The 12,465-nt window shown below is 31.9% G+C and overlaps 1 protein-coding gene and 1 non-coding gene across 2 annotated transcripts in view; both read right to left on the bottom strand.

Annotated features, from left to right (window-relative positions):
• ME1 (malic enzyme 1) overlaps nt 1–12,465 on the bottom strand; it is a 237,775-nt gene that overhangs the window by 66,698 nt on the left and 158,612 nt on the right. The gene's annotated exons all lie outside the window — the stretch shown is intronic.
• LOC141541992 (U6 spliceosomal RNA) lies at nt 5,840–5,941 on the bottom strand. Its single transcript, XR_012482001.1, has one exon. It is a non-coding gene; the product is annotated as a U6 spliceosomal RNA (small nuclear RNA).

The following is a 12,465-nucleotide window of genomic DNA, read 5'->3' as shown; positions in this document are numbered from 1 at the left end:
CTATGTAGATAATAAATCACCTAATAAAGGAGAGAAAGAAACTAAGAATATTAGGATTTAAAAAGGAATCTGAGCTAAGCGCTTTTCATAATTCCAAATATCATCCCATATTATAGGATTTATTATAGGTTTAGATTGGTATATCATAGGTTTAGTTTGCTACTATCTCCTTTCAGAGGTGGTCAAAGAACAGTTGTTCTCAGTTCTTTAGAATTTGGAATTATGAGTTTCAAAAATCCAATTTGCTACCAAACTCCTCCCCCCAAATAAAAAATAAACAAACAAAAAAATTTGAGGCAAAGCTCCAAGCATGATCAATTTATTAGGAAGATTGGTTTTCTCTAAGCAACTAGATCCAAGATCTTCCTCATGGTCAAGGATCCCTATACTCTTGGGTTAGGCCCTTTTATGGGCCATGGGAGGTCACTAAAAATAATAAGAGGCTTTATGATTCATGACTGTTCCCTCTTATGATTGGTCAAGGGAGATGTCTACTGATCATCACTACTTTATCAGCAGCATTTTTAAGCCTTCTTCAGGCTATCTCAGGGGAGCTTTTTTGCAAAAGCCATCAATCATATCTGGCAGCAATATTCTGGGAATAAGAATAGCATAGTTCACTTAGGAGTGGAGTGAGGTGGAGGTGTGGGAAAAGATAGTATTAATACAGAAGATTTCTAGCACAAGTTAATATAACTTCTCATACCAGATCTAACTGATAAAATATAAATCTATCCTATAAATCAAATACAAGTAATATTATCTTCACTAGTCAAGTAACTATAACCAACCTGTTTCTTACTGTTACATCATTAATAAAATCAAATTTAATTCTATTCTACTTAACTGATATAATTACTGATATTATCAGACAATAATGCATAATTTCCCCTCTTTGGTCCTTAAAAGATTCATTTTTTATGGATAGGTAAGGCCTAAGCATACATAGAGGTAAAATCAATATGGGTGATACAAAATACCAGAAGGGGCAGTCCCCTGCAAGGGTCCATTAGAAAGGTCAGGCAAGCGCAATTGAGATGGAAGTAGGCCAATGGTCTCTGAGGTGGAGTTGAGTACATAGGGACTTCTTTCGTGGGTTGGACCTCCAGCCATGGCAGGAATCCTAAAATCTCACTCTGAAATCGCGTCAGGTTTGGGATGTAATCTCCATCATCGATTGGCTTGTGCCTGTGACTTCATAGATCCTATATAAGCTCAGAGGAGGAAGGACTCCACTTCTTTTCCATCTCTTTTTCCATCTGGAGCTTGGCCTTGGGGAGAGATACTAAAAGTGGAGGATCATAGAGTGAGATGTAGACCACATGAGTAAAGTCTAACATTGTTTGCCAAAATTCTCGAGTGCTCTGTTGTGCTCAAACTGTGTCCATATGAGATAGCGGCTGGAGGATTCTGGAGAACTTCAAAACAGAGGTAAGATCTCTAATATTTGCCAGTTTCTCTGAATAGACCTAGGAATTAGGATTGATTCGAGTTAGGTAAGTGCGAGAATGGCACTTAACAGCTCATTGACAAAATCTGTTGGAGGAAGTCTCCTTCAGTAAACCGGTCTTACAAAGAAAAATGGCCCATAGGAAAGAAATAAGTGGAAATGGTTCAACATTCAGTCTCTTATACTGTCCATTTCATTAGTTCATCATATCTTAGGAATCAAAGTCTCATGCAGTTGTCTGGTTTCCAAGAACATCTGCAGTTGTCTAGTCTTCTGGAAATATCTTGTTAGGCATTTTGGAAAAGGTTGGTTTTCAAAGCAGTTTCTTCTAGCATATCTGCTTCTCCAATTTAGGTGGTTTGTAGAGATCCTTGTTAAAATTTCTCTCGTTAAACAGATCTCAATACAATTCAATACAGTCACTCCAACCTTGAGTTACTGACAAAGCAAACTTGAAGTGACTATATTAAACTGCATGGAGAACTAGCTGAAACTTTATGGCTCTAAAAGAACATAAAATTAGTAATCCTTAGACTAAAGAATTTGCACTTTACTATACCTCTGGTGGCTCATACAATCTAGATACAGCCAACAATAGGCTGAAGGGAGAATCTAACAATGTATCAAGATATGATTTGTAGAATGAACCCTTTTAATTTAAAAAACAAAACAAAAAACAACTTGATATTAGCCAATGCTGCTCTGAAAGGTAAGGTTAAGAGTTACTTTTAAAGTGGCATTGACTCCATACCCATTTAAATTCCTTAGACTGGTATTCATTTACTTCATTCTTCATCTCAGATTCAAGTCCCACAAAGAGAAGAAATTTCAATTTTATTAGGAAATTTTTATGTTGATATATTTAGGATATATAATATTCTGAATATAATTCTTAAAAATTGTTATTAGAAGATGCCATGTCAAAAGTCATTCTCCCTCACAGATGTCATGCCATGGGGCTGCAGGCATTACAGATCATTGACAACAGCATTTCTTGATGATCATATTTAGAATCAGACTCAGAATAATATCCTTTTCATTCCCAATTAGCTTTAAACATCAAGTTTCACTAAACATAACTTAGGCCTGAATTCTGTTATTTTTTTCATGTCATAATAAGTACCAGGATGTTCACTGGTCTTTTATGTACGAATATATTCTGGATTTTCATATACAGTGACCAGATCACACATAGAGTGAATAGTTGGTTCAAAAGCACATCTTTACTTCATGCTACTTATTATCAAATACAATCTCGTGATTTTCCAAATAAAACTTACTTATTACTTAGTTTAATTTATAAAATTCTTCATGTTGGCTGAGAAAGATCTAGTTCTTCAAACTGCAGCACTGTAGAGTTTCACAATGCACTGTCAAGCGGGATGGGAAAATCTTAGGACATAGCCTACTTTGGAAGCACCTCAGAACCTCTAAGACAAAGATCTTTTAAGATGGTTTGGCTACTCTTTTCTCTTATTTTTTATTATTTTCTAATTTGAAACAAAATGCACCCATTAAATATTTAACATTTTGCAAATATTTTTGTCACTTTTTAAAAAACTAATTCATTACAGTGTCCAGAAAAAAGGAGAAATTATTTTTCTTTTTTTCCCCCCCGAGGGAAGTGACTTGCCCAGGGTCACACAGCTAGAAAGTGTCTTGAGACCACATTTGAACTCAGGTCCTCCTGAATTCAGGGCTGGTGCTCTATCCACTGCACCACCTAGCTGCCCCGAGAAATTATTTTTCTAACAGCATTTTTAATACAGTGATTTTCCAAATTGTATGATATAAAAAAGAAAAAAGATACACAATACATGTATTTAAAATTTATTACTAATCAGGTGATATTAATTCAGCCAAATGAACCTCATCTTTTAATGGCCAAATCTTGATCCTATGTGAAATAATCACACTAACAATTTACATGTCAATTGTTTATCACATGTTTAGCTTTTATTTTTAGTTTGCACAATTTAATTGAAGAATTTCTGAGTCATGACTTCTGTAATACTTTAAAATGTTTAGTGTTTGCTTTTTCAATTGTACTGTGAATTTCTGAAATGTATCAGCAAATTTGTTAACTTTAAAAGCCAATTTAAAAAAAATCTTTCTTTTAAGTGGTAGAGAAATCTGTCTAATTGAATTACCAAGTCTGATTACTATAGTGCTCAGTCTCTACACAAGGAAGGCACTGTGAAACAATTATGTTCTTCTCCCAAATACCATAGGAGATAGTTGTAAATATTACCTGTCACTGTGAGATCATATTTTATATATATATATATATTTTTTTTAATTTCACTGTATAACACTTTATTAAAAGTTAGTGAATATCTACAATACAAGTATTGATTAGAAAGAGCCAACATGATTTCTATCAATAACAGGTCAAGATAAGCTAAATGGACATTCTTCTTTAACAAAGTTACTAGAATGGTAGATCAGGAAAATGTATTAAATAGGGTTTACTTAGATTTTAGCCATGTTTTTGAGAAAGTCATCCTAGTTTTTGTTTTTATAAATAGCGGGTTTTTTTCTAATTACATGACAGTTTTCAATGTTCATTTAAAAAAGATTTTTGAGTTCGAAATCTATCTCCCCCTCCAAAATGACAAACAATCTGACTTAGGTTATCTTAGGTTATACATGTACAATCATGATAAAAAAAATTTCCACATTAGTCATGTTGTGAAAAAAAGAAACAGAACAAAAGGGAAAAAATGGAAGAACAACAAAAAAAAAGTAAAAATAGTTTCCTTGGATCTGCATTCAGATTCCAAAGTTTGTTCTATGGATATGGATAGCATTTCCCATTACTAATCTTTTAGAATTGTCTTGGATGATTGTAGTACTGAGAAGAGCTAAGTTTATCATCATTGATCACTGCATAATGTTGCCTGTGTACAGTGTTCTCCTGGTTCTGCTTGCTTCACTCAGCATCAGTGTATCTGTTTCCAGGTTTTCCTGAAATCTGCCTGCTCATCATTTCTTAAAATGCAATAATATTCCATTTGACTCATATACTACAATTTGTTTGGTCATCCCCCAACTAATGGGCATTCTCTTAATTTTCAATTTCTTGCTACCACAAAAAGAAGCTGCTGTAAATACTTTTGTGCATGCAGGTCTTTTTGCCTTTTATATGGTATTGTTGAACCAAAAGGAATGCACAGTTGATGGCCCTTTGGGCATAGTTCCAAATTGCTCTTCTGAATGGTTGGATCAGTTCACAATTACAACAATGCATCAATGTTCCTATTTTTCCACATCTTCAGCAACATTTATCAATTTTCCTTCTGTCATATTAGCTAATCTGGTAAGTGTAAGGCGATACCCATATTAAATTTTCAATCAAATCAATTCTTGATTTATAATTACTCTTGGCAATATTTAAACCAAAATTTCCCCAAGGGTCCAGTGTTTTCAGTTAGCTTATGTTCAAAAAAATTTATTGTGGCACTCTCAGCTTCCTTTAATTGTTTCCTTATTTCTTCAAAGAACCCCAGAAATCAAAACAATACTTTTTATTTTCCTAACAACCCTACTTGTGACCTTAAAAGAATACATTTCTTATTCTATTTACTCATATTTTACAAAGACCTTTAATATAATATTTAAACCAGACAGAAGAAATAATCCTTTCTTTTCTATCAATCCATTAGTTAATGTGTACTTAGTAAATTTCCTTTTAATTTTTAAAAGTTTTATGAAATTTCCTTTGTAGTCTCATATTGATTAGGGAAGGAAGACATGCATCAAATGGATATATATATATATATATATATATATATATATATATATATATATATATATTCAATTTCACATATATATATTCAGTTACACAAGGATCTTTTTTCTACTTGTATAAATTCCTCTAGTATTATTAATTTTCATATTCTACTGAATTTTTCTTAACATTTTGGTAAAAATTTTTTGTTACATAAAACCAATTAATTGCAGTCCTGTCACCTTTTCTGGTTCTTGTTCTTCAAGGATCACAAATTCATAATTTATTCCAATTCCTTTGAGGCCTTTTAAATCATTAGAATTAGTTGCTAATAAGTGAAAATTATGACAATATGATTAACTCTAGTCAAATAAACCCTAAAATAACTTAAAGTGTGCATCAAGTGCAAAGTTTATCATCCCTCCTGGTTCCTCATTATAGAGTATTCAAGAGATTTCAATAAGCAAAACAACTATAAAGAAGTAGTCATCTACTTCCATCTCAAAGTTAACCTTTTCTATGCTAGAAAACCAATCATCCACTCATTTTATAGAGTTTACTTGGCAATGACTGAAGATCATCGTTAGTCCCAAGTATGTTTTTTTTCAATTTATAGTCTCTATCATACAAAAGCAACTATCATTTTAATGCTGGTACTTAAAAAACAAGAATGCTTCATAAATTTGTATGTTATTTTTGTATAGGGCCATGCTAATTTTCTCTGTATCATTCAAATTTTAGTGTTTGTGCTGCCTTCACACTGGTTTAATTAAATGTAAACTTAAAAATAGTACCTTTCATTGATATAAAGCAGTATACTTAATTAAACAAGTTCTCTGACTGTTTTAAAAAGACACAATGATTTCATTAGGTCTTTGATAGTAAAGCAGAAAATCCTTTGCGATTTATAACAACATTTGCCTAATTATTAAATGGTCAACAATGACTTAAATTAGAATTAGTCTTTGATTTATATCATAATCATTTTATCACAATACATCATAATGCAAATATGATATAAAATCATTGTATCATAAGAATTTCTTGATTTAAAGTATCTGCTTTTATTTTAAAAATAATAAATATTAATTGGAATTAACAAGAATTGTACTACTGAAAAAAATTGTCTGATAGAGATTTAAATTTTAAAAAAGGATTTAAGGTTAACTTTTTTGTTTATTTCTCTTAAACTCATTCAAAAGCCGAGTTCTTTCCTCCTGCTTTTTTACCCTAACTTATTCTAGTCTTTAAACACACCCCCATATCTATTAAAATTTTCTTACTTTTTAGGTCCTTCCTGATTTTAAAACAAGCTTTTCTCTCTTGGGGAGCACTCTGGGATTCATTTTCAACCTGGGAGTCCCAACCAAGGGCTGATAATAGGTATCTTCAGGTTGGTTGCTTTTGCTTAAAAGCAGTAAGCAATAGAAGGACAATTAAATTCCAGCTTTACTTACTTTTTATTCTCTTGAAGACTGAAGGTTATCTAAAATTTTTCCTATTTTGCTTTCTAACAAAAAAATCACATTTTCATCCTGTAATAATTTGTCATTCCCATTAAGTGCAAATTATAAAGTGTACCTTTTAAAGAATTTGTCAAAACCAATTCCACAGAATGACACTCAAAAAGTTGAGTCTCTGAGATTAACAAACTGAAACTGCTTTGGGAATATTCTGTGAATCAAAAAGTAGAAGTGAACTATTCTTTCTGAATTTTGAGATGAGCAGTTAAGAGATCTAATCTCAATCCATAATTCTTCAACATATGACTTTACTGTTAAATAGGAAACATTTCATTTTGAGTTCTGAGTTGTGGAATTATTCAATTCAAATTCACAGGAGTTCTACTCGAATTTTGGTACTATTTTCCTAAGTTCTCTTTATCTTAATACTTTCTGAATCTTACTGAATTTTGATTCCACTAATTAATGAAATTTAAAAAAAAAATTAGCAGAATGGCTGATTATAGGATTTTCATGGAAAGCTCTCTCCCTAACCTCCCCCCAAAAAACTCAACCCCCATAGCCTAAGGACAAAGTAAATGTGCTCCTTTTTGAGTTACTTAGGGAGGGCAACCAAAAGGGATTAAGATCTCTAGTTTGACCTAACTGATTCACAAAAATCCAAAACTCCAAGCATAATCAATTTATTAGGGAGATTGGTGGTCCCTAAGCAATTGGATCCAAGACTTTCATAGTCAAGCATCCCTCTGCTCATAGGCTGAAGTAGCCTTTGGGAGGCCACTAATAATTGAATGAGGCTTTACAACTTATAACTATTCACTTTCAGAAGTCAGGGAACTCCTATTATTAGCCAAAAGAGATGTTCATGAATCACTACTAGAATTCTTGGGTCTTTCACAGGACATGCTAGCAGAGGAAAAAGCTTTCCACAGGGTTTATCAATCATTATGTTAGGTCAGCAGTATTCTGGGACTTAAGACCACTGTAACAACAAGATAAGGAAGCTGTGGTTTTCAAGCAAAGTTCCCTGGTACTGATGATGGTGGTGGTGAATTGTGCTACTACAGTAAATTTCTAATACAAATTAATGTAAGTCCTCATAACTGATAAAGTATAAAACTATCCTAAAAATCAAATATAACTAATATTATCACCACTATATAGTGAATTAATTAATTATAACCTTCATGTCTTATTCTTAAATCACTAACAAAAATCAAACAATTCTATTCTACTAACCCCCCTAAACCAATAACTGATATCCACTAAATAGCAATGCACTAAGTAAATACAAATTCAACTGAGTAGGGATATTAAAATTATTTTCAAAGAACAAGTTATATATGGCTAGAAGTTGAGGAATTGAGTTATACTAATTCACAAATTGGTGACATCTTGAAGACTTAATCCTTGGGGAAAGGCTAGCTATGTTTTTCCCAATAATTATTAACAGAATGATAAGGGATTTTTTTGATTTGCCATAAGCATATCTCCTGAAAAAAACCAATTCTAAACATAGAGTATAGCCAAAAATAATATCTATGATTCCAATTTTTTTTACAATTCAAATGAATCTACATTTAAACACTGCTTTCCAAGTTTTACCCTGTCCTCAATTTAGTAAAAGTATACATAACTATATTATGAAACATAATCAAGCATTCCAACTCAAAACAAATATTTTCTACAAGTAAAATCATAACTCACAGCTCATGAAAATATATAAAAATTTCATGACTAAAAAGTTTTCCTTCTAAAATGAACCACTTTTCCCTTTAGAAAAGTGAGCTGGTATTACCCTAAGCACTGTCTTGTTCTGTCTTCCAGTCCCTATATATATTCATGATGCTAACAATTTAAATTGTTTTTACTCTCCAAAATCAATTATAATAATTTAAAACAAGACAATACTTTTATTTAGAATAGATTTCATGCCTGTGGCTAAGAATTTACTTCATGTCACATGTCATGAAGTTTTTTTTAAAAATTTATTTGATAACATTTCTGTTATCCCAGTTAAATCTTGTTCTGCTAAGTCACTTCAACTATATAAATATCTGAACTCTAATAACCTTTCCAGCTATATGTTTCCAGCCATTAAAATTATCTCACTTTAGTTTATGAAAGCTGTAGAAAAAAAGGCTGACACAAAATTAAATTTCACAAATATTTAGTAAATGCCTGCTATGTGCTAAGCACTGGGGATACAGTGGTAAAAAGATACCAAAAAACCTGGTCTGGTCCTAAAAGACTTTATATTCTACTAAAGAGTAAAATGTGGTTTAACATAATGTGTTTAACATAACATCAGCAATGCTTCTACTAATTATTTATAAATAATCTGCAATCTCATCATCAGTTGCATACCCCTCCCAAAATACCCTGATAGTCTAAGACATAGGGTTTCTAACTCGATCTCAAGTAATATAATTACAGAAAGAAATATTGATCAAATCAAAGGTATAAATGAGATGTGGAGAAAGTCACAATCAATTTGAGAGGACTGAATTGTTTTGATTAATAGATGAAGACAAATGACATTATACAGAAAATATTTTGGTATTAGCAGAAAGAATCAAACACACCTTTGTGCTTATATGTATAACAAAACAATTCATTTTGGAATAGTGGATTCCAGGAAGCCAAATCCTTTCAGCTAAGCCCCAGAAAGAGCTGTTTGAGGGAGGAGGGAAAAAGGTCATTTTTCCTATTCATTCCATCCCAAGGAACCATATAAATTCAGAGGATCCATTAAGGGTCCTACTGCTGACTGGAGAAGTACTTCTGACTTGGGACAGCAGTGCTATGTCCCTGGAGCAGAATGGCTATAGTATCTTCATGGGGAGCTCTTCTCCCCCCAAAAAACCTCAACCCCCAAAGCCTAAGGACAAAATAGACAAGAAAAGCAGCTTCAAGCATATAGGGAGCTATTTCATAAAAATTATTCTTACTATACTGCTTAGTAAATAGAATTTCTGAAAGGTAGCCAATTTTAGCTGATAGTCAAAAGCACACTAGATGCAGAGTTGTAAATTAGAGCACTTCAGAACCCTAAAAAGAGAAATAGTTTCCTTCTCAGGACATGGGCCATCAATGTAAAAGGCATTTGAGCAAGTGGCTCCAGAGAGATGCTACAACTCATCTAAGAATCCCTTTTACTTTTTAGTGTGACATCTTATTGAAGAATACAATTTCCATCCACCCAACATCAGCTTGCTTTTTCAAAAAAAATCTTAATTATGTAAAATGTTTAACAAACCTTAAAATGGTATTTAGATGTTGGCTATTATTACTGAATTACTTCAAATATTCCTCAAAATTACTTCACCAAACTATTAACTAATGCTAATTTCATTTTCCCTCTCTGAAATGGCTTTTGTAAAAAAAAAAAAAAAAAGAAAAAAAAAAAAAAGAAGAAGAAAGAGAAAAGGAAGAGGAGGAGAACGAGGAGGAAGAAAAGAGAAGATCAAGAAGAACAAAACAAGAAGAACAAAAACAAAAACAAGAAGAAAGTAAAGAATGGTGTTTTTAACTTTTTAATTAAGCTGGTTTAAACTGTACAAACTGTTTATAATAGCTATTAGTAATACTGTTGTCAAGATCCAATTGAAGGAAAAGCAAGTGTAGGGAATATAGATAATAACCAAATGACAACAAAAGTGAAAATTAACCCAGAACATTCAACTGGTTGATTTGTGTGCTGCTATCCTTAGGAGAGTGAATGTTTAAGGAAAAAATGTACTATAAAAACAATGGCTCACTGTTGAATTCAGAAATCACACTTATTCTAAGTATATCATTTTCTCATCATCACATTTACTTTCTTCATCCTGGTATTGTTTTAGATGAAACATACATGATAAATATGTATGGAAAAAAGAAAGCAATATCTAAGCCATCATTATACTGAATAAGATGATTTTACAGGATTGATTTTGGCTTTCTGTTCATTTCTAACCTAATGACATTTTAGGAGAATCAAGGGAGAAAATGTGAAGAGCTAAGAAATATAGATCAAATTCTCACTTTGTGACACAAAGAAGGGCATTGGTTATTCTACAAATTAAAAATAAAAGAATTTGAATTTTTAAAAATATGGATGCCAACAGCCTTTACAATATATACATGTGGATTTATCACTGAACATTTATGAACTCTTAATCTTTTTTCAATTTTCAAGTCCTTGAATTCCCCCAACATGAAGCATGTTTAAAAGATTAAAGAAAATTAATAAAAATTTAACAGTAGCAACTTGCTGATAGATCTAGATTCCACTGTTTTTTATGGATGGTATATTTAACTAAGACATGGTAAACACTTATATTAACTTGTTCAGAATGTTAAAAACAAACAACTCATTCCTCCCTTCCCCTACCTTCTATGTGAAAATGTGAAAAGGAATAAAGTAGGAGTTTTACCAGTCCACTTCACCTCACACACAGTTGTCAGTCAATGCCAGTCACACACTGGATAAAACAAGCAATGTCTAGACATGAGTCAAACAGACATAATCTTTCTTGTTAACATCGTCTAGAGACCAATTTAATGGCCTGTCAGGCAAGACTTAAGATTGACATTGTATTTGGTCTCTAGGCAAATACAAAATTTCCTTTATATTTACTTCTTTAATTCTTCTTTATATTTCCTAATTTTATTAACTTGTTCTTACTTCAAAAGTAAAAATTTTCCTGTAATAACTAGAAAAATAAATTCAACAGTCTTAATCTTAGAAGGATTATCTCCCTACTTATCATTTGGAGCCATATATGTTCTACTGATTACTGAAGACTTTCCTTATTATCTAATCCATACTGATCTTTTTCTTTTAGGAAATTCTTTAGCCTTTATATTACATACTATATAATTTAGTACTTAATAACAGATTCTACTCTATTTCTTTTTATTTTATGACTGATGGATTTATCCCTTATGGGCAAGGATTATCTCCTATACTTGGTTTTATATGCCCCAGATCATTTTCACATGAACAACACTTAGGATGTGTCTGTCCTCCATCTTACATCTGTGCAACTGAGTTTTTGAACTCAAGTCAAAGATTCTACATATACTTCAATTAAATTCAATTGATTAGGACCAGTTTATCAAAATCTTTTGGATTCCTAGTCTATTTCCTATCATATTAGCTACTTCTTTCAACTGAGTTCACGCCATTCATAAATTGGATAAACATGCTATTTATCCCTTTAAGTCATGAATAAAACAGAGCCAAAACTAAAGACAAAATATTATATCCTTCTATTAATCAACACCAAAATCCACTCACTAGTTAAGAATCTACCTAAATCTCTATCAAATTGTGATACTTTTTTGAAATGCTTTGCTGAAATTCAGGTATGGACACTTTCTTTAATACCACTCTGATCTACCATTTTAGTTTGGTTTAAGAGATATTTTTTATATGTAAAGTGTATAAAAGACACATGCTGAAATATTTATTGGACAGCTGGAAATGCGGATTTGGAATTTAGAAAGTTAGTCATGGCTATACATATAGACTTGGGAATCATCTGCACAGAAGTGATCACTGAAATAAATGAACTGAAATAACTGAACTTAATAACTGAAATAAATGAACTTATAAAAGGAGAAAAATAGAAGGATAGAAAGAACAGAACCCTAGGAAATGCCAACACTAAAAAAAGGAAAAAATACTAAAGAAGTTTTAAAAGTTATCCACATAGAGAGGCAGAACTAATAAAGTTCTGTTCAATGAGGACAAGGAGTATGAAGAATGTTAGGACTGATGAGCAGCAGTGTGAATCAAAATGCAAAGATTGAGAAATGACTATTAAATTTGGCAT

This window comes from Sminthopsis crassicaudata, chromosome 4 (assembly GCF_048593235.1).
Source record: "Sminthopsis crassicaudata isolate SCR6 chromosome 4, ASM4859323v1, whole genome shotgun sequence".
NCBI classification, from domain to species: Eukaryota; Metazoa; Chordata; class Mammalia; order Dasyuromorphia; family Dasyuridae; genus Sminthopsis; species Sminthopsis crassicaudata.
This window is presented reverse-complemented; position numbering and strand designations above follow the sequence as displayed.